Source organism: Octopus sinensis, unplaced genomic scaffold (assembly GCF_006345805.1).
Source record: "Octopus sinensis unplaced genomic scaffold, ASM634580v1 Contig14685, whole genome shotgun sequence".
NCBI lineage: Eukaryota > Metazoa > Mollusca > Cephalopoda > Octopoda > Octopodidae > Octopus > Octopus sinensis.
The window spans coordinates 50,350-62,500 of record NW_021833303.1 but is presented as its reverse complement, the minus strand read 5'-3'; the positions used below and the strand labels follow the sequence as shown (position 1 = coordinate 62,500).

Below are 12,151 nucleotides of genomic sequence, written 5' to 3'. Positions count from 1 at the left end.
TATATACGATCGATTTGTTTCAGTTCCTGCCTACGAAATCCATATATATATGTACACACACACACACACACACACACACACACACACACACACACAATATGAGACACTGCGTAGAGCTTTTTTATATTTTGATAAGCCTGGTACTTATTCTATCAGTTTCTTCTTGTGAAACCAGTAAGTTATGGTTATTTTAAAAAAACTGCCGTTCAAACCGAAAAGATCCTAGAAATGTTATTAAAATAAATGAAGCTTGTTCATTGCTACACACACACACACACACACCACACACACACACACACACAGAGATATGCATACACACATTCATATGCGTCTATAGTCTTATGGTTTTCGTATTGGAAAAGGTATGAAAACTATCAAGTGTTTTGTACTAAATGACACTGAAGTGATTGCAAACAATTATTTGAAAAAATTTTACTTCTAAGAGTCTTGAGAATGATTGTATCACTCAACAGCCTCTTCACAGAAGCTCTTATCTTAATGTTTCTCTAAGACAAACATCTTTCATTTTAAAGAAAAAGAAAAATATCGAATAAATTAAGGAATAAAAAAATAAGTGGATAAAGTAATTTAACGCATGTAAGATAACGATTAGGAAAAAAAAAAGAAAAATAATCTTGGCTTTAAGATTTTCTTTTTGTTTAAAAATTAACAACAAAGTGAAAATGTATGAGAACGTTTGGTCGACGAGAACGACCTCTGACGGTGAATGTATTTCTATTCGCCTGACTTGACTTTAAATACACCGAGAATAAACGTGATATAGCATGTAACAACATCTTAAGATTGAGTAAATAAAGAAGTTTTTTTTTCTATGTAGAGCAGAAATCAGAATGAACAATGAGACGGAGAGAATTAAAAACTTGTAACATTTCTGCTTTTCACAAGTCCCTTATTCATGCAGGTGAAGTGAAAAAGCTGAGTCATCTCGCCATTGAATTTGCTCCTACAATTCGACAGCATTCACTAAAACCAGTTTCTTATAAGATGTTAGATACAATCTCTCTATATATAAAGCTGAAGTTGTCTGTATATGGCAGGTTTGGTAGCCTTCAACTATCTCCTCCGAGACCCTGCGACGCAAGTTGACCAAAATTGAGAGTATGATAGAAGAAGGCTTGCTCTTCCTTCCGTAGAACAAAATATTCAAATCGAACCATGTTAACACCAAAAATTATTTACATCAAAAAGGTGCTTTTTTTCTATGAAAATACCTATTTTTTTACGATTTTTTGACTGCTGTGTCGCCATTTTTCGGTGTATTTCAACCAGAAAAATGTTCACTTAAAGAGAATAACAAGCTACATAATGCAAAATTTATACTTTTCAAAAATTCCAATTCTAAAGGGTCGAAACAAACCCGAGCAACGCCGGGCGATACTGCTAGTTATTTATATTTCTATGGAATTCATTTTGTTTAAAAGCGCAAGAAACTTCGCTCCGTAAAAATATATCCAGTTTCAAATCGAACTATTCACAATTTAGGGTGGATAAAAACTTACTCGTATTCCAGACTACCTGGAACGAATGTAAAGACAGACGAAATGCTGCTAAGCATTTTCCCCAGACGGCGTGCTGACGATTCCGCCTGCTCGTGTTCTTTAAATATTGGTTTCGAATTTTGGCACAAGGCTAGCAGGTTCGGGGGAGGGGATAAGTCGATTACATAGATCCCCACGCCCAACTGGGATTTATCTTATCGACCCGAAAGGATAAAAAGGTAAAGTGGACATCGGAGGAATTTGAACAGACGAAATACTGCGAAGCAATTTTCCCATGAGTGCTAACCATTCTGCCAGCTCACCGCTTTCAAAACTTGCAACGAATATTGAAAATAAGGGTAATTAAATAATTGTTTTTAACGTAGGAACAAAGTCAGAAACTTTTGGGAAAGAGATTAGTCGATTAAATCTACAAAATACTTTACTAATACTTTATCGATATCGAAAGAATAGAGGGCAAAACTGACCTCGGTTAGATTTGAACTCAGAACATAAAGATCCACAACAAATGCCATAAGACATTTTTACGACGCTTTAACAATTCTCATAATCCATCGCCCTTAGTATAACAGAATAATAAAGGCTTTTTCCGTCTGCCGCTACGTTCTGAGTTCAAATTCCGCCGAGGTCGACTTTGCCTTTCATCCTTTCAGGGTCGATAAATTAAGTACCAGTTGTGTACTGAGGCTGATCTACTCGACTGGACCCCCTCCCCCTAAACTTCGGGCCTTGTGCCTACAGTAGAAAACGATTAAGGCAGCAAGCTGGCAGAAACGTTAGCACGTTGGGCGAAATAGCGGCATTTCGTCTCTCTTTAGGTTCTGAGTTTAAATTCCATCGGGGTCGATAAATTAAGTACCAGTTGTGTACTGGGGTCGATCTAATCGACTGATTCCTTCCCCGACAATTTCGAGTATTGTGTCTTGAATAGAAAAAAATAAAGGATTTTGATTTAGGGCAGAAAGTCAGTAATTTTGAGGGAAGGGGGTTAATCGATTACATCGTCCTCAGTACGTGACTGGTACTTTATTTTTATCCACGCCGATAAGTCGAAAAATGCTTTGAGGAATTCGTTCAGGATTGTCCATACTGTGCGTTCGAATCCCGCCGAGTTTAACTTTGTCTTTACTCGTTTCAAGATCGTTAAAGTATCAGTCACTTACTGGTGTCGATGAAATCGACTAACCTCTTTCCCTTAAATCAGTCCTTGTGCCTAAATCAGGAGCGATTTCACAGGACAGGGACAAGGCGGAAGCTGTAGAAAAAATAACAGAAAATACTTTGCGATATTTAGCTGCATTCTTTAAAATTCTTGTCGAGGTGAAGATTGGTTTTCACATGTCGAGATGCGATAAACCAAAAGATCTGGTACAGAGTCATGGTTAACATAATTGAGTTGTCACACCTCTTCTAGAAATGCGCCGCCATGTTAGAAGTATATTTTAGTTTTACATTGGGACGGCTATTTCCCCCCTCAATTACTCGAATCTTTCATCCGAGCACGTATTTTTGTGTATCAGATAGAAGGAGCAAATTTTCACTTTTCAACATGACTAATCATCTACAGAGCAAACGAACTCATCTCTTTTCTTATTAAAAGATTTTTATCACAGCCAGAACACAAATACCTGTTTTATCTCTGACTTTCGTTTGTTTTCCCTTCGTAATTGATACACACACACACACATATACACTCACGCATTCACATCTACACACACATATTCGCTTTTCTGTCTGCTTTTTTTTTTTACACATTAATAATTATTTCTGTTATAGGCAAAAGGCCTGAAAGACGAGGGTGGGGATTAATCTATCACATCAACCCCAATACTTGACTGGTACTTTATTCATTTTTATGCTTTAATTAAAACAGCTTTGATTGCCGTGAGATTTGAACTCAGAACATAAGCGGGACAAATACAACCAGGTTTTTGTCTAACTCCCACAATTCTATCAATCAACTGTCTTTATTTCTAAACAGGTTCAAGGACAGAAATTTGAAGAGAAAGTGTTTGGTCTTTCAAATCCGATCCAGTGCTTGACCGCTACCGTGCTTTATCGAGCTCAAAAAGTGAAAGACGAAGTTGATCTCGGCCGAATTTCCACTTAAAATGTAAAGAGCCAGAACCAATACCACAAGGCAGTCCCGACTCATTTAATACGATTTTAATGATAATAATCTCACATTTTGTTTTGTCTCCAGGGCCAATTCAAACACATAATGCGGTATTACAAAAGATGTTGCCATAACGTGCGGAGATGTACAGACGAATCAATGTAAAATACGAGAGAGAGAGAGAGAGAGAGAGAGAGAGAGAGAGCAAAAGGGCAAAGGAAGTTCTATATGACACAAGTCTGCACGATCTTTGATGTTTAAATGTCTCCATAACTTTTTAAAGCAATTTTTTACGCTGATTTCAGATCTGTGATTAGTTTTTCTCCATCACTTGTCTAGTGTTGCAGTAATAAAGCTTTTCTTCTTCAGTATTACGGTATCAGAGAATAGGATGACAGTGATCATCTGATTTATTTTGCTCAACAAAATACTGGGTTGTCCAGAAAGTTCGTGCCGATTTATAGTAACTTACCTTTCGACTTATTTTAGAACATGGTTGAGTCCATAAAATAGGATTTGACTACACCTCCATTTAGAGCACAGTTTAAGCTATCTTTTCGTGGAAGAAGGTTTATGTTCATATAACCTGTGTTAATTCTGTAACCCTTTAAAATGGAAGATAAGAAAGTTCATTTTCGGCACTTGATGCTTTGGGAACCAGACAAAAATTGCTGCAGCTCTTCTGGGATGTGTTACCCCACCCTCCATATTCACCAGATATTGCTCCTTCGGATTTCCACTTATTCAGGTCTCTGCAGAATAGTCTTAATGGTAAAAATTTCAATTCCTTGGATGACATAAAAAGATACCTTGATGAATTCTTTGCCATGAAACCACCTCAATTCTGGGAAGAGGGTATTTTCAAGTTAGAGGAAAGATGGAGACACATTGTGCAACAAAATGGTTCATATTTGGTTGATTAAAAATGTAATGGCAAGTATTTATTGACCTTTTTCTTTCCTTTAAGAATCGGCACGAACTTTCCGGACAACCCAATAGATTGCTATAAACCAATGCTGACCTAATATTAATAAAGGTAAAATAACAACCAGTGTCAAGCTTATTAAAGTCGTTGGCAACTCCAACAGACGACGCGACCTTCAGAAGCTGTGTATACGATTGGTAACTGATGCTTTAGTGTTCGGTCAGTCATTGGTGGTATTTGCGTATAAACTCCATTTAAAACGAGTACATATAGACGTCAGTGCGAGAATAATCCGAGCATATTCTGCTACATTTGTAGCAGGTACGTCGTCGTTAAGCAGAGACAAAATATAACCGATCTTGTAAAAAAAAATCTATACTTCACTTATTTTGGTGTTAAACTCGGTGATGAAGACAAACCTTGGGTTCCACACAAAGTGTGTCACACATCGTTCTAGTCATTTGTTCTTAATTTCATCATAATTTTAACTAAAAGTCTGCCACAAAAGAGAATGAATGACAAGAAAAATCATTATATCTTTGATAGCCATTTGTGCAAAATTTGTATGTGATAGGAAAAAAACCCCAAAAAACTAAAAACATATTTGGAATCAACATAAAAAAAACTGGTTCAGAATCACTCATAAGAAGACAATCATCAATTATTTCATTTAGAAATGCAAATTTGCTTTATGTATTTTAAGATCAAGTTTTTAAATTACGGAAATAAGGAAATTCGCGTATATATATTACATTGCATACACACACACACTCACACAGACACAGACACACAGACACAGACACACACACACACACACACACATAATATCTACGGCGAGCCGCTGAATAACTCAACCAGTCATTAAACAATAACATATACATAAATACATAATAAATACACGCACACATGCACACACATACATATCTGTATATGTGTGTGTCTGTGTATAAAACTGCAAGCATACACACACATACGTATAATTGAACTAGTAATACAAACAAAACGAATAAGGCCAACTCGGCCACGGCCCCCACTGTCTTATATTCTTCACCCTTGCACCCGGTACATCCAAAAGTGACCTTAACCCTAACCCTCTGTGTTTGACGAGCCCCAAAATACCCGCACCCTTACAGACTGTTTCTTCTTCATTATGTATTTTAAGATCAAGTTTTTAAGATCACAGTCTTTTGTGATATACCTTTTTCATCCCTACTTTTTTTTTTACCCGGCTCAAGTCAAGTAATTTCTTTTTGTAAATGATAAAAAATGTTGTTGTAATTGCTATTGTCGGTGTTGTCTTCGTTGCTGTTTGTATTGTTTTCTACATCAGAATTGATATTTCCAACGTTGTTCTTCTTTATGTTTTCCCCTTGCATAAACTGTAAATATTACTCTTTAAGCTTGCAAGTTGGTATGTCTAATTTGTTTTTTCATTGGTTGTATTTTTGAGAAAATATTTATTTTGCTTATTTGGCTCTGTGGACTATAATTTTCGAAAGCATAATTTAAAATATATCTTTCAGAAAATGTCACACACACACACACACACACACACACACACACACACACACACACACACACACACACACACACATATATATATATATATATATATATATGTAAATATATACATACATATAATATATGATATAATATATATATAATATAATATATATAATATAATATAATGTATATATATAATATGATATATGATATAATATATATAATATGATATAATATATGATATAATGTATATATGTGTATGTACATATGCATGTATGTATATCTATAATGTGAAAAATATCTGCAGAAAGAGACGAAACCAGATATGTGTTAGCAAAATAAACAAAGCATAATTTGAGAAGGAAAAACGAAAGTCGAGAAAATGTCTTTCGGCAAGAGTTTAGAGAGAAAGGAGAGAAAAACAATAACAATTAGACGTCATAAAACAAGATGGAGGTAAAATAGACAAAAAATGCAATATATACAAAAACCAAATGCTAAACAAAAGAAAACTGATCCTTCATCAGACGTCAAAAACATTTCGAACCCGAACTGACGTGACCCCAAAATGTTTTGCGGTGTTTAGTAGCTAAGACTAGAGGCTACAAGGGATAAGTATTATGGAAAAAGACGCAGACAGGACACAAATAAAAAATGCAAAGAGTGTTTAGACTGAAAAGCGACAAGCGAGAGATGTGAATAGCGTTACGACTTGGACGAGACGAAAGTGTGGAAAACTAATCGCTGAGGAAAATATGGAGAATGTCGTTTGGCTGGGAGCGCAAAAAGTAGCAAAAAGGTGGGGATGAGGGGAATGAAACTGGAGAGTAAGACAGTAGAAGGAAAAAGACGAGATCGTGGAATCAAACAGGAAGTGGAGCGAGAGAGAGACTGAGAGAGAGATGAACTATTTTGTGGTAAGATACAGCAGAATTGACGGTCAGAATTTGAGAGAGAGATAGAGAGAGAGTGAGAGAGAGAGATGGGGGGGGGGGGAAAATACGGTTATAGAAAGCAAAACAAATGTGAACAAAAAATAGAAGCACGTGCAATAACGAATAAATAATGTTGAAAATGTATGCAAAAGGAAGGAAAAGACGAAAGCAGATATGAACTGGTAAAGTAAACAAACATAACTGAGATTTATAGCACTACGAAAAACAATATATATCAAGTTATGCTTTCTAAAAGTGCAATACGATTTACTAACCCATAAAAAAAAAACATCCCTGCACTCATTGTATATAGGTATTAACATTTGAGATGAAGGATTATTCAAATATTTTTGTGTTAAATGTTTGTCCAGAGGAAATTTTTGAGATGGATTTAAAGACGTTACAGAGCCAATCAAAAAGAAGACCCACAGAAAGACTCACCGTTCAAAATAGGTTCCAACATATCTAAACATGAAAATGAACGAAAATAAAACGGTAGACAAGATCGAATTTAGAAGAGGAAATGACAGAGCAGATCATATTTCGAAAATTGATGGCAAACAGATAAACAGACAAACGAAAATATACATACAAATTCTTGTGTGTATAATTAGATTATGTATGGAATAAATGATATATATTTCATCGTGTTTATCATACTTTTCACTATATATCTATATCTATATATGTATATATATATATAAATGTAACCACATGTGAATCGTTAGCGATTTTGTTTTCCTCCGTCTTCCTTTCCTATTGGACTTTCCTCTGTCTCCTGTTTCTGAAGAAGAGTTTTGCTCGAAACGTAAAACACCCTTTCTTTCCTTCCTTGAGCGTCTTTTAACACTTTCCATGTACTATATCCTCGCGTTGTTGTTTTTCTTGTCTTTTTCTTAGTTTTTTTTTTGATTAACCACACACACACATACACACATAGTCACTATGAGGATATTTAGATCTCTTATAGGGCTAGAAACCGATAGAATAAGTACTAGGCTTACAAAAGAATAAGTCCTGGGGTCGATTTGCTCGACTTAAGGCGGTGCTCCAGCATGGCCGCAGTCAAATGACGGAAACAAGTAAAAGAATAAAATAATATATATATATATACTTATATACTGAATTGCTGAACTCTACAAGTTTTTTTCATTCTCTTCCTGTTTATTTATTTCTTCTTATTCCTTTCTTTTGAAGAGTGCAGGCTCGAAACGTAAAAGGCTTTTTCACTTTTGTCGAGCGTCAAATTAAAACGCTTGTTCATACACCTGTCTTCGTCTTTTGATTTTTATAAATTTCAACTATATACGTGTGTGTGTGTGTGTGTGTGTGTGTGTGCGTGTGTGCGTGCGTGTGTGTGCGTGTGTGTGTGCGTGTGCGTGTGTGTGTGTGCGTGTGCGTGCGTGTATGTGTGTGTATGTGTGTGTATGTGTGTGTGTGTGTGTCTGTCTGTGTATAAAGTCGATGTTTGGTTGAAACATGAGCGTCATTTCTAAACGAAATTTCCCAAAAATTTGCACACAAATTCAAATATCGTTCCACAATAGTATATAAAGAAAAGAAAGCTGAAATCCAAGATTCCTTTGGAGTAAAATAAGGAAGATTCAAGAAAAAGGCGATGTTGAAAAACAGATAGTTATATCGGAGTAGTGGTAGAGTAGGAGATGCGGCAAGTCTACCCGTTTATGACATCAATGTTTTACTTCTTTTTCAGTTTCTCTCTCATTTTCTCTCGCTCTCTTCACATCTCTCATTCTCTCACTTTCAATCTAACTTTTCTCCCTCTCTCACCCCCTCACACTCACATTTTCTCTCTCATCTTTCGTAGCGATAATGCAGAATGAATCTTCATTACAACATTGGTCATCAAAATTCCTTATTTCTTAAAAACATCGTCTTTTCAAAAAGTTTTAGTATGTTGTTTCAAACACGATGAAAAGTAGAAAACAAAAATTTTAATGTTTTACATTTAGATTTCTTTACAAAATATTTCCACCTTATGGTCTGTGATTCGGACTGCCACCAGTTGCTTTACGCCTGGTAATGGTGTTGTTCAAGAAACATAGACGTAATCTGTTGTCTGGTTTTACACCAGCACGTGACACCGTGGATGTCTTTTGTGGAGTTTACTCTGTTGCAAACATCCAGGGACCGTCTCTGGTTTGAGGATACCCCACCGTCTCTCTCTCCATCTCTTTCACCAGTGTCGAAGGCCCTGTAAAGGGCCATTGACTCTGTCTTACCTTTTGAATAAAAGATAAAAGAATGAAGTGTCTTTTGAACTATTTCCACCTCCTCATTAATTAGCATAGAATTCGTTTCTCATTTTATTTCTTTCACTATCTTGAAGAGGATGTATAACCGGTCTTTCGGATGACTTCGCCACTTAAGTTGTCTTGGGGCAGAGATGGCGTGTCTACTCGACTTCCTTTAGCGTACAATTTATTTTTTTTAGAAGGGGAGGGTTTTTTCTTTCTTTTACTCTTTTCACTGGCTGGTGACAGTGAAAGGCAGAAAAAGTGATTGTCTATCGTTTAATGAACAGTAACTGGAATAAATATGACGAAGCAAACCGTTCAAATGTACAGATGGGCGACAGATTTTCTTTTAAATATACATTATTAGAAATTATAGCTTTTCCAAAATAACATAGATTAGGTTTTAATAATCTCTTACTATACAGCACAGGCTTATCTATGTTAGTGGTGTAAACAAAATATACGCTTAAACATATTGATAGCATGTGTGTATTGCTAGCTTCCCATCGAGATACACACTTTCCGAGCTACACCCTCATTCAACATCCCCGTGCCAAAATTCATATTTAAGCGACAAGTGCTACGATTAACTTAAGTATTGCACTTCAATAAAATTAAAATAAAAAATATACCCCAAAACTGATTTTTCAACAACAGCGATTTTTTTTCCATGATCTATTCCTGTGCAGACATATGGATCGCCAGAAAAGCCAGCTGCAGCACCAATTGCTCTTTCTTTTAAGACTGTAACATTAAGAAGATATTCGTTGACTATCATAAATCTACTAAGTGGCGAATAGTCTTCAACAGATTCTGTCACACGTTCATGCTGCCCTGGATTCAGTTTCGTGCACAATGCACATTCTCTTTTGAAAAGAATGGTAAATTTAAAGAACAGGAAGAAATATATTTATGACCTATTACACACACACACACACACACACGCGTGCGCGCACATACATGTATATATATGTATACACACGCACATATTCTATACATATATGCACATGTATATACGTATCAATACATACGCACGCTCGCGTGCGCACACATACACGCACGCACACACACAAACACAAACACACTCACACACACACACACACACACACACACACACACACACACACACACACACACAAACACGAATGTAAAAGACAGAAAGAGGAAAAGACAGAAGTGGGAAAGAGATTAAAATTGAAAACTGAAAGAAAATGCTGAAACATTTATATAGCGAAACAAGTGTTCTGTTAACAACAGAAAGTGTTGTCTTACAGCGTTCTGAGAGTCTGCAGACATGATTCCTAGATAGCATTTAAGGAAGGTTTTATAATCGGTAAAACAAATGACACAGTTGCATTTTATATGGAAAGGAATTTTGCACAGTCGGCTGAAACCATTATACTGTTTGCTGAATACTGTTCCCTGTCATCTCGAGATTTCTTTAAACCCGATTATATTACTGGTGTATAGACTGTATAAAATGAAATTAAATTTCTAATAACCTATGCCTGCAGTTTAGGTCCGATTTTTAGTTAAGTTTTTACACTTCGTTCATATCGCTTATATCCTCGTGGAAAAAAATATAAATTCCGGTCTTAGTCAATTAGAAGTCTGACTTGAAATGGACTTCGTTATTAAGATGGCTAACAGTTCGTTTTTCGTGATCGTTGTACTGTGTGTATTGCGATAACTGTTCACGTCCGTTTGTCTCTTTATCGTCTAAGTTCAAATCCAGCCGGTTTTGGTTTTCACCTTCCGCTCGTCTATGAAATAAACAAAATAGAATGGAAGCACTCCGTCGGTTACGACGACGAGGGTTCCGGTTGATCCGATCAACGGAACAGCCTGCTCGTGAAATTAACGTGTAAGTGGCTGAGCACTCCACAGACACGTGTACCCTTAACGTAGTTCTCGGGGATATTCAGCGTGACACAGAGAGTGACAAGGCTGGCCCTTTGAAATACAGGTACAACAGAAACAGGAAATAAGAGTGAGAGAAAGTTGTGGTGAAAGAGTACAGCAGGGATCACCACCATCCCTGCCGGAACCTCGTGGAGCTTTTAGGTGTTTTCGCTCAATAAACACTCACAACGCCCGGTCTGGGAATCGAAACCGCGATCCAACGATCGCGAGTCCGCTGTCCTAACCACTGGGCCATTGCGCCTCCACAAACAAAATAGAATCACATCATGGCATTAATCCTACTGATTCGAATAAACGTCTGCTGATAATATATACAATGATGTTGAAAATAGGTTCTTTTGCAGGTAATGTAAAAGGATGAATGAATTCCTAGTCAAGGAAATAGGTAAATGCAAACTAGGATTTTTTTTAAGGTTTAGTTAGAAGCCCTTTGAAACTGAAGGAAGAAATCTTAAACCAGAAACCTACTCTAAAAGGCATGGGAAGGCTAAGCGATTGATTAAGTCTGATCCGCATAAATTGGGGAGAAGCAACAGAGCATAACAAAACTTCACAGGACGTCCATCACAGCCAAGTCCACACGTCCAGGCGTTTTACGTACGAGGCTTAACCAAATGTTTCTGGCAAGATCAACAACACATTTCAGAGTTCTTTTAGTCTTCGTACCGTCCTTGAATTAGAGGTTATGTTCCGTCGAATTTAAATAACTACATCGATCCAATTAACAATTAAAAGCATTTCACTTCACTTTTATTCGCAGTAAGAAAAGAATAAACTTTATATTTTCCCAAACCTATATTTAACATTCATAGCTATGAACCTAATCTAAAGAAATTAGTTTAAGGAAAAGTAAATAACCAAACAGCCATCTTGAATAGATGGTCTCATTGCAAAAAGCCAAGCAAACAAGTCGTCACAGAAAATGGCTTTCAGTTTCTTTTCTTTTAGAAACGTTTGTCTTTTACTCCACA

General features: G+C 36.4%; 1 long non-coding RNA gene across 1 annotated transcript in view; it reads left to right on the top strand.

The window, feature by feature from the left end:
* The window catches only part of LOC118761525, a 10,122-nt gene extending 7,887 nt beyond the window's left edge, over positions 1 to 2,235 (top strand). Inside the window, exon 2 of the long non-coding RNA XR_004997443.1 lies at positions 2,148 to 2,235. This is a non-coding gene — a long non-coding RNA (uncharacterized LOC118761525). The remainder of the gene's footprint in view (positions 1 to 2,147) is intronic.
* The last annotated feature ends 9,916 nt before the right edge of the window (positions 2,236 to 12,151 follow it).